Here is a 12968-nt window from a genome sequence, read left to right as displayed (position 1 = left end):
TGGGGTCTTTCTGAGCTTGGGTCCTGTGTAATGCCCTGGATATGGGGCAAGGGTCAAAGATGGGGAGATAGCCTGCAGTGGGAATTCACAGGATAGAGCTTCCCAGGATGGGCAGATGGATCTTTTAAGCCTCCTGAGGGTCTGGCCATTTCCTTTCAGAATACCACTCCTAGGGTACTCTTCACTGGAAACGGTGAAGGCTTCAGTCAGGTCTCAGAGATGGGTACTGGCCTCTGGGGATGACATCTTCAGGGAAAGTTGTTCCAATGGTGGTAACTGACAGCTGGCAAAATACATCAAATAGAAGATGAGATTGTGGCAGGTAGACCTACTGAACAATATTATATACCAGTTGATAACTTGAGCACTCAGAATGACCAATGTAAACACATCTTCAGCATGTTTCCTTAGAGTTACACATAGTGACCACCTTCTTCCCCAAATGGCAGATAGCTCGACAATTTGGAGTGCAAAAAGGAGGGGAATGACCTCATGTACTGAAAGCTGCTTTGTCCCCACAATTCAAAATATTTATCACTCGGTGGATGGGCTAAGGAACAGTTTGTCGAATCTTACTTTAATTTGCATTGATCATGTGCTGGAGGCCCAGATTGTTCTCATAAACTGAGGATGGGTATAGAAGACTTTGTGGTCTCAAGAGTTCACTTCAAAAATGTGGACTATCTCCAGAACTCAGGAGCATCTCTTCTCTTCAGGCTAACAGGGCTCTCAAGATAGGAAGAGGACGGACAGAGTATAAATAAGAAAACCCTCATACCAGATTTCTCTAAAGCCAAGAGTGTCACCATAGCTCTGCTCCCTCTTAAAAAGTGTTTGTGTGTGTGTTGCCACAGGAGCTACACTATTGTATTAGTCATTTAATTCTACCATTCTGCAAATTTATCCCACTTCCAGAAAATACTGACTTCCAAGGCAGATAAATCACAGGGAGGATCCTTTGATTATCTGTTGTTCTTGTAAAATTATCCGAATAGGTATTTCCCAGTATATTTAAGTGGTTAGTTACATAACCATTATTCAAAAAGTAAGTGTACAGATTGAGATTTTGTTGCAAAGAAAGCTAGGTTTTGTCTAAAAAATGTAAGTAGCTTATGGCATTACAGCTTTTCTCCAATATCCTATTTATCATAGACTAAGAGAATGAAATAATGTTTATAAAGTGTTTATCTGAAAGGGTTACTTGATAAAGGCTATTACCAGGAAACTAACAATAAATAATAATGAATAAATAATAAATAAAGGAAACTAATCCTGTATCCCCCTTAAAAGCAATGGTTCAGCAGTCACTAGCTCAGTGTTCAAAGCAACCTTATAGAACGTAACTACCACAAAGAACAAGAATCAGCTGGACTTGGCAATCAATTTCTTCAGTGGAAAGTTGTTTTATTTACAAAGAAAATTACAACATATTCTTTTGGAAACCATGTCTAGAAAAGCAATCATTTTAAATTAATAGTATAAATACTGACACATGGAAACTTCCAATTAAAGACCTTGGATGTTATCACCTCTCTATAGGCCCCTCCTCCCCCCACCCCCCCAGAAATTCCTTTTATAGCATCCCTGACAGGTGGCCATTGTTTTCTGATTGAATGCTTCCAGTGATGTAGAACTTATTTCACCAGGAGGTCCTGACTACGGGGCTCAATTCCAGTATCCAAAACTGTCTTTTCTTATGCAGAGCCAAAATCTTCCTCTCCATAATAGCCCTCCTGATGGTCTTATATCTGAACTCCAGTGCAATATGGAAGAAATCTACTCTCTGCATAACAACTCTTTAGCAAATTGCTTTTCTGCAGGTTAAGCAGACCCAATTCCCTCATCTTTTCTTTAGAGGAAAAAATGGTTTCCATACCCTACCTGGATGTCTCCTTCTAAAGAATTCTGATTTGTTATGCAAGGAGCTCTTTTAATGTTGTATCTATATTTGAACACATGAGTTCAGAAATTCTGAACTGAATAGCATAGGTCTAGTGCCCCTGTGACTTGAACACTGTTTTGCATTAACACAGTCTACATTTTGTTAGGTTTTTTTTTTTTTTTTGGTGGCAGCTCACATTGTATGCATATCTCTATCTTATAGTCGTACTATCAGGTCAAGTCTCCTAAATCCTGGCCCCTTTCAAATGATTTCTTGAACAAAGATACTATGCTTTGTATTTATTGCAACCAGATGTCATCTTTTTAAAAAAAAATTATTTTGAGTAACTATTCTGTCAACATATTCAGATCTGAGTTCTGTATCTTCCTCAAATCTTAACTCAAAACATTGATAAAAATATTGCCCAAGTCTTGACAAAGGAGGACAAATCTGTATCGCTTGAGACTGGAAGCCTCAAGATTAATGTCTCTCCAGTAATTAGCAGTCTTTGAATCAAACTTTCTCTACAATTCAGTTCAGTTCAGTCTCTACAATTATCTAAACCCATATTTCTCAATCTTATCCACAAAAATGCTTTGACTTTTTGAGATGATCAAGACTACACTACCCATTATTTAGTAATGTAATAATCCTATCAAGAAAGAAGTGGTATTTCTTTTGTCATTATTTACTTGAAAAGAATCTATGATGACTCCTATTAACTGTTACATTTTCCCTAACATATGTTTAATGATTTACATTAGAAAATTTCCAGGAATTGGCATCAAGCTTGGTGGTCTATATGTCTAATATCTGCCTTACCCTCCATCTTTAAAATCAAGATACTGACAGTTTATTTTCATAGGAAGATAGTAAGTGAATTGGAAAAAGATCAAACAAGTAGCCTAATGAGGGAATCTAAACTCAAACAGGAAAAATGGGACCCACATGGGTGACTCACGACTTTCCCTTCATCAAGGCCAGTTGATTTGTCTTCAAGTATCACTTGTATTAACATCCCCTTTCTATGCCCAATAGAAACACATTTCCCCTCTCTTCCATCCCTGCCCTCCTCTCATGCTTAAAACACAATTTGAATTGGGTTTTCTGTCACTGTAACAAAAAGAATTCTTACACAGAAAGGGTGGCTCCTTAAACGACATCAGAGTATTGTCACCAGAGTAAGACAGACTGGATGCATGGCAGAAAACAACAATGTAGATGAATCCTTCTACCTTCTTCCTGTTGCCAACTTCTTGTTCACCAAATCTATCCTTTGCATTCATTCCAGAATTACCGTTCTTAAATACTAGTTGAATCATCTAAATTCCTCTCCTTCTGCCTTTAGCATAAATCCAAAAGTTTTGGCATCCAAACAAGGCCTTCTCAGTTGGGTACTAACTTGCCTTCATTTCCCCAGTCCTGTCAGACTTTTCTCCAAAGCGTGTCCAGCACATTCATGCTTTTGTACATTCTGCCCTCTCATCTTGAAATGTCTTTTTCCTCATACTTTGCTGATGGAATCAAGCCCAGCTCAAATGCTCTGTCTTCGGGTTGAAACTTTCCTGGTATCTCTAGACCTCATCACTTGTTCCTTCCAATAAGAGCAGGTACTTTGCATTTCTGCTCAGGAAGCACTCATTTCAAGCTGCCTTATGGTGGACTTACCTGCTTCTTTCCCACATTCTTCCACTACTATGGTGGCTTTCAAATGCTTAGCAATAACACAGCTCAAAGCAGTAATGACCAATAAGTAGCACTAAATGTAATTCGCTCAGTCGTGTCTGATTCTTTGGGACCCCATGGACTACACAGTCCATGGAATTCTCCAGGCCAGAATACTGGAGTGGGTAGCTGTTCCCTTCTCTAGGCGATCTTCCCAACCTAGGGATAGAACCTAGGTCTCCTGCATTGCAGGTAGATTCTTTACCAGCTGAGCCACCAGGGAAGTGCTACTGTGATCCAATTAGCATTTTTATAGATATCTACAATTAGTTCATCAATTCTAAGAAGTACTTCCTCTATTTTAATATCTCTGTGATTAGGATGTAGCAATAGGGTATCATCATCTGGATAGTTTTACTTTCTTATACTACATAAAATATTGGTGTCTTCAGTTCAGTTCAGTTCAGTGGCTCAGTTGTGTCTGACTCTTTGCGACCCCACGAATCTCAGCACGCCAGGCCTCCCTGTCCATCACCAACTCCCAGAGTTTACCCAAACTCATGTGCATTGAGTCGGTGATGCCATCCAGCCATTTCATCCTGTCGTCCCCTTCTCCTCCTGCCCCCAATCCCTCCCAGCATCAGACTCTTTTCCAATGTCTTTTCCAACTCTTCGCATGAGGTGGCCAAAGTACTGGAGTTTCAGCCTCAGCATCAGTCCTTCCAATGAACACCCAGGTCTGGTCTCCTTTAGGATGGACTGGTTGGATCTCCTTGCAGTCCAAGGGACTCTCAAGAGTCTTCTCCAACACCACAGTTCAAAAGAATCAATTCTTCGGCATTTAGCTTTCTTTATAGTCCAACTCTCACATCCATACATGACCACTGGAAAAACCACAGCCTTGACTAGACGGACCTTTGTTGGCAAAGTAATGTCTCTGCTTTTTAATATGCTGTCTAGGTTGGTCACAACTTTCCTTCCAAGGAGTAAGCGTCTTTTAATTTTATGGCTGCAATCACCAACTGAAATGATTTTGGAGCCCAGAAAAATAAAGTCAGCCACTGTTTCCACCGTTTCGCCATCCATTTCCCATGAAGTGATGGGACCAGGTGCCATGACCTTTGTTTTCTGAATGTTGAGCTTTAAGCCAACTTTTTCACTCTCCACTTTCACTTTCATCAAGAAGCTTTTTAGTTCCTCTTCACTTTCTGCCATAAGGGTGGTGTCATCTGCATATCTGAGGTTTTTGATATTTCTCCCGGCAATCTTGATTCCAGCTTGTGTTTCTTCCAGTCCAGCGTTTCTCATGATGTACTCTGCATATAAATTAAATAAGCAGGGTGACAATATACAGCCTTGACGTACTCTCTTTCCTATTTGGAACCAGTCTGTTGTTCCATGTCCAGTTCTAACTGTTGCATCCTGACCTGCATACAGGTTTCTCAAGAGGCAGGTCAGGTGGTCTGGTATTCCCATCTCTTGAAGAATTTTCCGCAGTTGATTGTAATCCATACAGTCAAAGGCTTTGGCATAGTCAATAAAGCAGAAATAGATGTTTTTCTGGAACTCTCTTGCTTTTTTGATGATCCAGCAGATGTTGGCAATTTGATCTCTGGTTCCTCTGCCTTTTCTAAAACCATCTTGGACATCTGGAAGTTTACAGTTCACGTATTTCTGAAGCCTGGCTTGGAGAATTTTGAGCATTACTTTACTAGCGGGTGAGATGAGTGCAATTGTGTGGCAGTTTGAGCATTCTTTGGCATTGCCTTTCTTTGGGATTGGAATGAAAACTGACCTTTTCCAGTCCTGTGACCACTGCTGAGTGTTTCAAATTTCCTGGCATATTGAGTGCAGCACTTTCACAGCATCATCTTTCAGGATTTGAAATAGCTCAACTGGAATTCCATCACCTCCACTAGCTTTGTTCGTTATGATGCTTTCTAAGGCCCACTTGACTTCACATTCCAGGATGTCTGGCTCTAGGTGAGTGATCACACCATCATGATTATCTAGGTCGTGAAGCTCTTTTTTGTACAGTTCTTCTGTGTATTCTTTCCACCTCTTCTTAATATCCTGTGCTTCTGTTAGGTCCATATCATTTCTGTCCTTTATCGAGCCCATCTTTGCATGAAATGTTCCCTTGGTATCTCTAATTTTCTTGAAGAGATCTCTATCTTTCCCATTCTGTTGTTTTCCTCTATTTCCTTGCATTTATCAATGAGGAAGGCTTTCTTATCTCTCCTTGCTATTCTTTGGAACTCTGCATTCAAATGGGAATATCTTTCCTTTTCTCCTTTGCTTTTCGCTTCTCTTCCTTTCACAGCTATTTGTAAGGCCTCCTCAGACAGCCATTTTGCTTTTTTTTTCATTTCTTTTCCATGGGGATGGTCTTGATCCCTGTCTCCTGTACAATGTCATGAACCTCCGTCCTAATTGATGACATTTTAGATTTGTTGGAATAAGATACATAATCAAAACACAAGTTTCACAAAACAATGTTTTTACTCTATGTTATAGGCTATGCTCTCTAGTTTTTTCTATTTCATTAAGAAAAAATTTCAGATCTTAATCCACCAAAATGACTTCACTATGTTTGGCAGTTTGAAAAACTAATGAGAACTTAAACTTTTTACAGCCACACAATAGAGTTAAGAACTAAAACTGACTACATTGACTCTACAACCCCAACATATGCTTAAACATGATTTTAATTTCAAGAAATTTCTGCCCCAAAAGATGAAGTGGCAAATAACTATTGCAGTTTCAAGACCTTCCTCAAAGTCCATTTAACTGAACAACAAAGAGACCTAGCCTTCTTCAAGGTAAACAGCCCCTCCTCCATAATATTACTCTTGGGTTTATCAAATAACTGTTGACTTTTTAAGGTTTGCTTCAAAACTCTTCCCTAGGTCTACTAATCCAAAGATTTGTTGTTTGTTGTTAAGTCACTCAGTCATGTCTGACTCTTTGCAACCCCATGGACTGCAGCATGCCAGATTTCCCTGTCCTTCACCATCTCCAGGAGCTTGCTCAAACTCATGTCCACTGAGTTGGTGATGCCATCCAACCATCTCACCCTCTGTCGTCCCCTTCTCTTCCTGCCTTCAATGTTTCCCAGCATCCGGTCTTTTCTAATGAGTCAGTTCTTTGAATCAGGTGACCAAAGTATTGGAGTTTCAGCTTTAGCATCAGTCCTTCCAATGAATATTCAGAGTTGATTTCCTTTAGGATTAACTGGTTTGATCTTCTTGTAGTTCAAATATTATATCACAAAATTTAGTCTTATCTCAAACATGCTTTCATTGAAAGACCTGTTTTTAACCCTAATTCTCTGAAGCTTTCCTACCCTTGACCTCTTTCTCTAAGATGCTACTAAAACTGTCAACAAATTTGGCTATGCTTGAGCAACAGGTTATTTCAGTGGTCTTTGACACATTATAAGCTCTCTAAGGGAAAGCACAGTGCTTCTTATTTATTCTCTACCCTCTCCTCATCACTGCGGATGGTGATTGCAGCCATGACGTTAAAAGATGCTTGCTCCTTGGAAGGAAAGTTATGACCAACCTAGACAGCATCTTAAAAAGCAGAGAAATTACTCTGCCAACAAAGGTCCGTCTAGTCAAGGCTGTGGTTTTTCCAATAGTCATGTATGGATGTGAGAGTTGGACTATAAAGAAAGCTGAGCACCAAAGAACTGATTCTTTTGAACTGTGGTGTTGGAGAAGACTCTTGAGAGTCCCTTGGACTGCAAGGAGATCCAACCAGTTCATCCTAAAGGAGATCAGTCCTGGGTGTTCATTGGAAGGACTGATGTTGAAGCTGAAACTCCAATGCTTTGGCCACCTGATGCGGAGAGCTGACTCATTTGAAAAGACTCTGATGCTGGGAAAGATTGAGGGCAGGAGGAGAAGGGGACCACAGAGGATGAGATGGTTAGATGGCATCACCGACACAACAGACATGGGTTTGGGTGGCCTCCAGGAGTTGGTGATGGACAGGGAGGCCTGGCGTGCTGCGGTTCATGGGGTCGCAGAGGCGGACACGACTGAACTGAACTGAACCCTCTCCTCCTGGTGTTCAAACACTGATGGATGGGGGAGGAAAGGTGTCATGAATTTCAGAGGAGCTCCAGCAGGCAGAGCAGGGATGTACAGTGGTCAAAGAGAAGGAGCTCTTATTGCAGAGAAGCGGCATTCACAAATAAGAAATCCTGTGGTTAGGAAAACCCTTCCCTTTTTCTTGGTTTTATCTACTCACTGTGTCCTCTTCACACCTGTTATTCAAATGGCATTATTTTAAATATAAAAAAAAATAAACCATTCAAACTCCATCCCACTCACTTAACTTCAAGCTAGTATGTGAGCTTTGAAGTGGTCTTTGCCTCCAGCTTGAAGCTTGAGGATGCGCATAATAATGGATACCTGGTTGCCAAACGTTTGGTTCTCACCAGAAATGGTGATTCGGTTACTGAAAAAAATGCTGACCTGCGTCTCTAATTTAATAAATACCTACTACATTTCACACAAATACTGGAAGGCTTCCTGGATTCAATCAGCCATACTAAAATAAATAAATAAGCTTTTTTTTGTCCTAGTGGGCCCAAGAAGGTACCAATCTACATTTTCCACTTTTCTCACTGTACACTCTTGTCCAAATTCTACGCTTCCCTCAGACTGGCTTAGTCCCAGTTCCTGCAACAAGCCAGGTGTTCCCCTCCTCCATGTCGTTGCTCATTCTGTTCCCTCCGCAGGAACAGCCACCCCCACCCCCCCACCCCCGCCTCCCCGCCACCTCCTCTAGTTTCACGGGCTCCTTCTCATTTGGCTGAAAGGTCAGCGGTGGCAACCTCATTTAGAAGCCTGTCTTAGCACTTGACCTTTAACGCGTTTGCCTTGTTCCTTGGCTGTTGCCTTCTAGTCCATCCATCTTCGGGTCCAGCTTCCTAATTCCCAGGGGATGGGGAAGTCCTGTTCCTCTAGGTCGTCCAGTCCCATGCACGTAGTAGGTGCGCAGTAAATGCTCACAAAGAGTTTGACCACTATGTGCTCTAACCCTGGGTCAAGTAGCAGAGCGAAGAGTGCCTGTCTGTTCACCTCCTTGCCAGCTCCGTAGCCCAGCCCAGCGCATCCGACCGGAGGCTGGGGACAAGCCCGCGTGCTTCTCTTGCCGCCCCCGCGGCGCGAGGAGCCCAGTCACGGGCGTTGGAAATTCCGGCGCGTGCCGGCGCGCTGGGCCGGGCGGGGGCGGGGGAACCCGTGGAGTGAGCCTGTGACGTACGGGGGCGTGGCTCCAGAGCCTCCGCCCCCTCTTCCTCGCCCTCTCTCGCGGGTCGGGGTTACATGGCGGCGACTGCGGCAAAGCGAGAGCCTCGGAGACGCCGCTGCCGCCAGCACAGCCGGAGACCTGAGCCGACACTGGGGGCTGTCCGTGGGCCCCGCACTCCCTCGATGAGTCGGAGAAGTCCGGTAGGTATATGTGTGTGCGTGTGCGGGGCGCGCCGCCGGGGCGGCTCAGGAGGGCGCCGCGGCGGGCCCGGTGGCTGAGCCGGCTCTCTCCTCCATTGTGTGTGACCCTCCGGCGGCCGTCGCTCAACAAAGGCGCTTTTGTTCCTTCTCCCGCCCGCCCTCGGCCCGCCCGCCGGCTCGCTCTCTTGGGCCTGGCCGGCGCGTCCTCCTGCGGGCCGCCGGCGGCGGGCCGGGGTCCCCGCGTGGGGCCGGCAGAGCGGCCGGCGCGCCCCTCCCACCCGGCACGCCCCTCGCGGGCCGGGGTGCCGGGCCCAGCAGTGCGCGCCCGCCTCGGGCCCGGCTTGCCGGCTGCCTCCCGACCGCTTACGTCTGGCTCCGCAGGTTCGAAACCCGGCCCGGCCGGCGGCGGGCTGACGCGGGGCGGCGGCCGGGAGGGGTGACCCGCCCCAGCCGCGTGAGGTGGCGCGGAGTCTAGCCTTCCTGGCACGCCGCCTTTCGAAATGCTCCCGCGTCTCCTCCCCCATCCGACTCCGGTGACTCGGCCTCAGCTGACTCCGGCCGGGCAAAGTCTCCCAGTGCACTCGGCACATTGCGTAGCGCGCCGGTCACTGGACTCGGCGCGGAGCCCCCAAGTCCTCTGCCCGAGTTGAATCTGGCCGCTAAGGAGGTACAGAAAAACTCCTCCAAATCGGAATTCCTAATTTCTTCCCCCTTCCTTTACTACAGCCTTGTCTGAGCTGGGTTCGGGACGCGCAGCGGGGGTGGTCCTTGAAAGTCCCCAAATGAAAACTTGTTTTGTCGGTTCACTGAAAAAGAGCTTCCTCGCTTCTCGGTGCATTTTTTCTCTGACTTGGTGAGGTTCGTTGAAAAGTAAGGATTTTTTTGGCCGCTTTGTGTTCCTTGATTGGTAAGACTGGTTCAGGTGTTAGGTGGGAGCGTTCCGAAGCAGAATCTTTTCGATTCCTTTCCTTTTTATTTCTATCTTTGCTCGCTCATTGGGAAAGGTCCACTAACGTGAGGTACTGCATTTGCAGCACAATTAGTGTTCTTTTCCTTCATCGCTAAAAATGCCCTCCAAAGTCAGTCTGAGTTTTTTTTTTTTTTACAGATACAAGATGATTTATCAAAGGAAAGAAAAATTAACAGGGGACAAAATAGAGCGATAACAGCTTCAGAGTACTTTTCCGATTGTTTGAGTCGTCTAGCCTTGTTATTTTTTAAAGCTCTGATTGGACGCATCCTCTCTCTTGAACGTTGGGGAACTGAAATGGAAAGAGTAGTCTAATTAGAAGATTGAAGGGATCAAACAGGAGTGGGCCCTGAAAGGAAATTGCCTCTAGAGTTTCTTCTTAGAATGTCAGATACTTATGTTTGAAATATGCTTGGTAATCGGTGGCAGAGGCTTTACATTTCTTGAATGGGTAGTTGTTCAGACATGTTTAGGAAGGGCTTGCTATGTGCCAAGGAGCAGAGTCCTTTCACATATATGTGCTACATCACTGAGTAAGAATTGCCTTGTGAAACTTGTAAAATTGCTTATTGGTGTCCTGAATTCAAGAATTGCAGTCGTCTAGGAAATATACCAGATTTGAGCACGAGGTGTTTCAATCACCTAAGAATTACTGTTAGAAAAAGAGCTCTGGGAAATGGAGGATTATTTATAAAAACCTTTATGACCATATTTTGTAGTTCAGTTATTTGCAAAAGAGGATTAAAAATGTTTGCTACTTTCTGTGATTAAGAAAGAATCCAGAGAAGATTGATTGGAAGATCAGTTAATTTTGCGATAGAAAAAGTACGTGTTCTAATGACAAATGTTAGTACTAAAAGTGTTGCAGCATTTTGCATAAGTTCGTTTAAACATCGTGAGAATTCATAACTGAGAAAATAGTAAGGTTTGCTGACTCAGGGTACATTGCTGAAGGGGATGGGGTCGGGTAGGAGGAAGCTTCGAAGTGCTGCAAGTTTTGAGTTGGGTGATGACTCATCCTGCCCACGGACTGCTACGTGGCCCTTTTTTTTTATACACTATTTTTTTTTTTTAATGATAGGCTAAAATGCTCCTGTCTACATTATAATTCTCTGTCACACAGAGGAGCCACAGATTCTCTAAAAAAGTAATGGCTTCTGAAATTGCATTTTAAAGGGATATCTTATATCCTGCAGGTGGAATTTGGTAACATTTGTTGAAAAGAAAGGTAAAATTAATTGCTAGTCAGTTGGGGCAATGAAATATTTGATCCTATGGGTTGGCCAAAAAGTACATTTGGGTTTTCCTGTAAAATGTTAGGTGAAAACCGGAGGGAACTTTTTGGCCAGTGCCACAGCAGTTCCTTGGCTATTGATGAGAGAGGTTTCTTATGGATTTTTTTACAGATAGTACTTTTATGGTATAGATAGAAATTAACCTTTTTGTTTTCATTGGTAATGTAAAAGTTAACTTTGTACTATCTAGAAATTAGTTTGTGTTGTAAAACTACAGCAGTGTTTAATCAGATAAAGCTCTGAACATGAGCATTTCACTCTGGTGGAATTATATATAGTGCTTTCTCCTTTTTTCTAATCTATATTAATTTAATAGACTATAATATATAATAATTTAAAAGTTAAAATAGGTATTGTTATAGGCACTATTTTTTCATCAGTCCTTTTCTTAGATAAGCTGATTGTATAGTTCCAAATTTAAGGTTTACATTGAAATTTGGTAATAAAATATTTTGACTGATTGTAGAAAGCCATTGTTTAGCAGGTTGGCCTAAAATAAGATTGAGAAAAATGGGGATTGAGAATAACAATGTGTTTTAAAAGTGAGAAGAAAAACTCGCCATTCTCATATTTTTCTTTGTGTATCTTCTCAGTGATTTATTTGAATGATTTTGTGGGCAGTAAAGTGTATTAATGTGAATTAAATCTTTGAAGAGATTTTGGAAGAACATTGCATGATTTATATAGGGGAACTTAAATAAAGTTTAGTTAAAACTTTAAAATATACTTCCTACTAAAGTAAATATAAAAATACAAGTAGAAAGTATTAAAGACTTTCAAAAGCCTTTTAGAGGTTGAACGTGTATTTCCAGTGTGTGTTTGTGTTTTAAGAATGTAGGTAATTACCTGTCATGCTTAATTCAGAATTTATAAACTGGTTGTGTTAGTCTGTCTTCCTTCTATGAGGTATTGACTTATGAAATGATGATGAGCCTCCCTGTTGCTTTCCAGTTCTGTGTTTGCATTGCCCACTTGAATTCTGTGTTACTTTAGGGCCCCTGTTAAAATAGAACATGCCTCAATAGTAAATTCTTTGTAGCGTTGTTGGCTTCCCACTGTCAGCTCCTTTAGCCTGTTTTGTGGACTCTTAACGTTACCCTATAGCCTGCTAGAGATACGGAGATTTTGGTTGGTTTTATTGCTCAGTCCTGATTGAGACTTTACAAAAACAAAAATGTTATTGTAGTTACTGGGTTTTTTTCCCCTTGGGAGTTGCTTTTCATGTGGAACTGATTCCTTTAAAGTAATAGTGGCATGGGCAGAATCCACCAGTGTTTTTTTTCCTTCTGAACTGCATATTTGGAAAGTGTAGTGTATCCCCTTTGGTACTTTTTAAAAGGTTTATCTTACATAACATGTCTACCTTTTAAATCCATTTCTGAAAAAGTATACAGAGATTGTAGCAAACGACATTTTCCCATTGATTTTCATTTAAATTTGATGTCTTTTTCATAGGGAAAAAAATTTATTTCAGGAAAGATACTGTCTCTTCAGAATGTGAGAAATCTATGTGCATTTAATTCTGTACAACCATAAAACTATAAAATGTTAGTTTTTACAGAGGAGTCATGGACATTTTATCTTCCCCCAGGTACATCATTTGACTGCTCAAGAAACTGAGGCCCAGAGTGATCTAAAATCTTGGTACAGGGTGATTTCTGGACCAGTAGTAGTAGCATCATTTGGGAATT

At 42.4% G+C, this 12968-nt stretch overlaps 1 protein-coding gene across 5 annotated transcripts in view; it reads left to right on the top strand.

The window, feature by feature from the left end:
• Positions 1 to 8922: 8922 nt before the first annotated feature.
• MAPK6 (mitogen-activated protein kinase 6) overlaps positions 8923 to 12968 on the top strand; it is a 33997-nt gene continuing 29951 nt past the window's right edge. For 2 of the 5 annotated variants that reach the window (XM_061428742.1, XM_061428746.1), the window contains exon 1: positions 8924 to 9012. The gene's annotated coding sequence lies outside the window, so the exon portion shown is untranslated. Of the gene's footprint in view, positions 9013 to 9560; positions 9680 to 12968 lie in introns of those variants that run through there. The other 3 variants (XM_061428744.1, XM_061428745.1, XM_061428743.1) reach the window with 3 other exon arrangements.

The sequence above is a fragment of the Bos javanicus genome, chromosome 10 (assembly GCF_032452875.1).
Source record: "Bos javanicus breed banteng chromosome 10, ARS-OSU_banteng_1.0, whole genome shotgun sequence".
Taxonomy (NCBI): Eukaryota; Metazoa; Chordata; class Mammalia; order Artiodactyla; family Bovidae; genus Bos; species Bos javanicus.
Note: the sequence above shows the minus strand (reverse complement) of the source record. Positions and strands in the feature narration are given on the sequence as shown.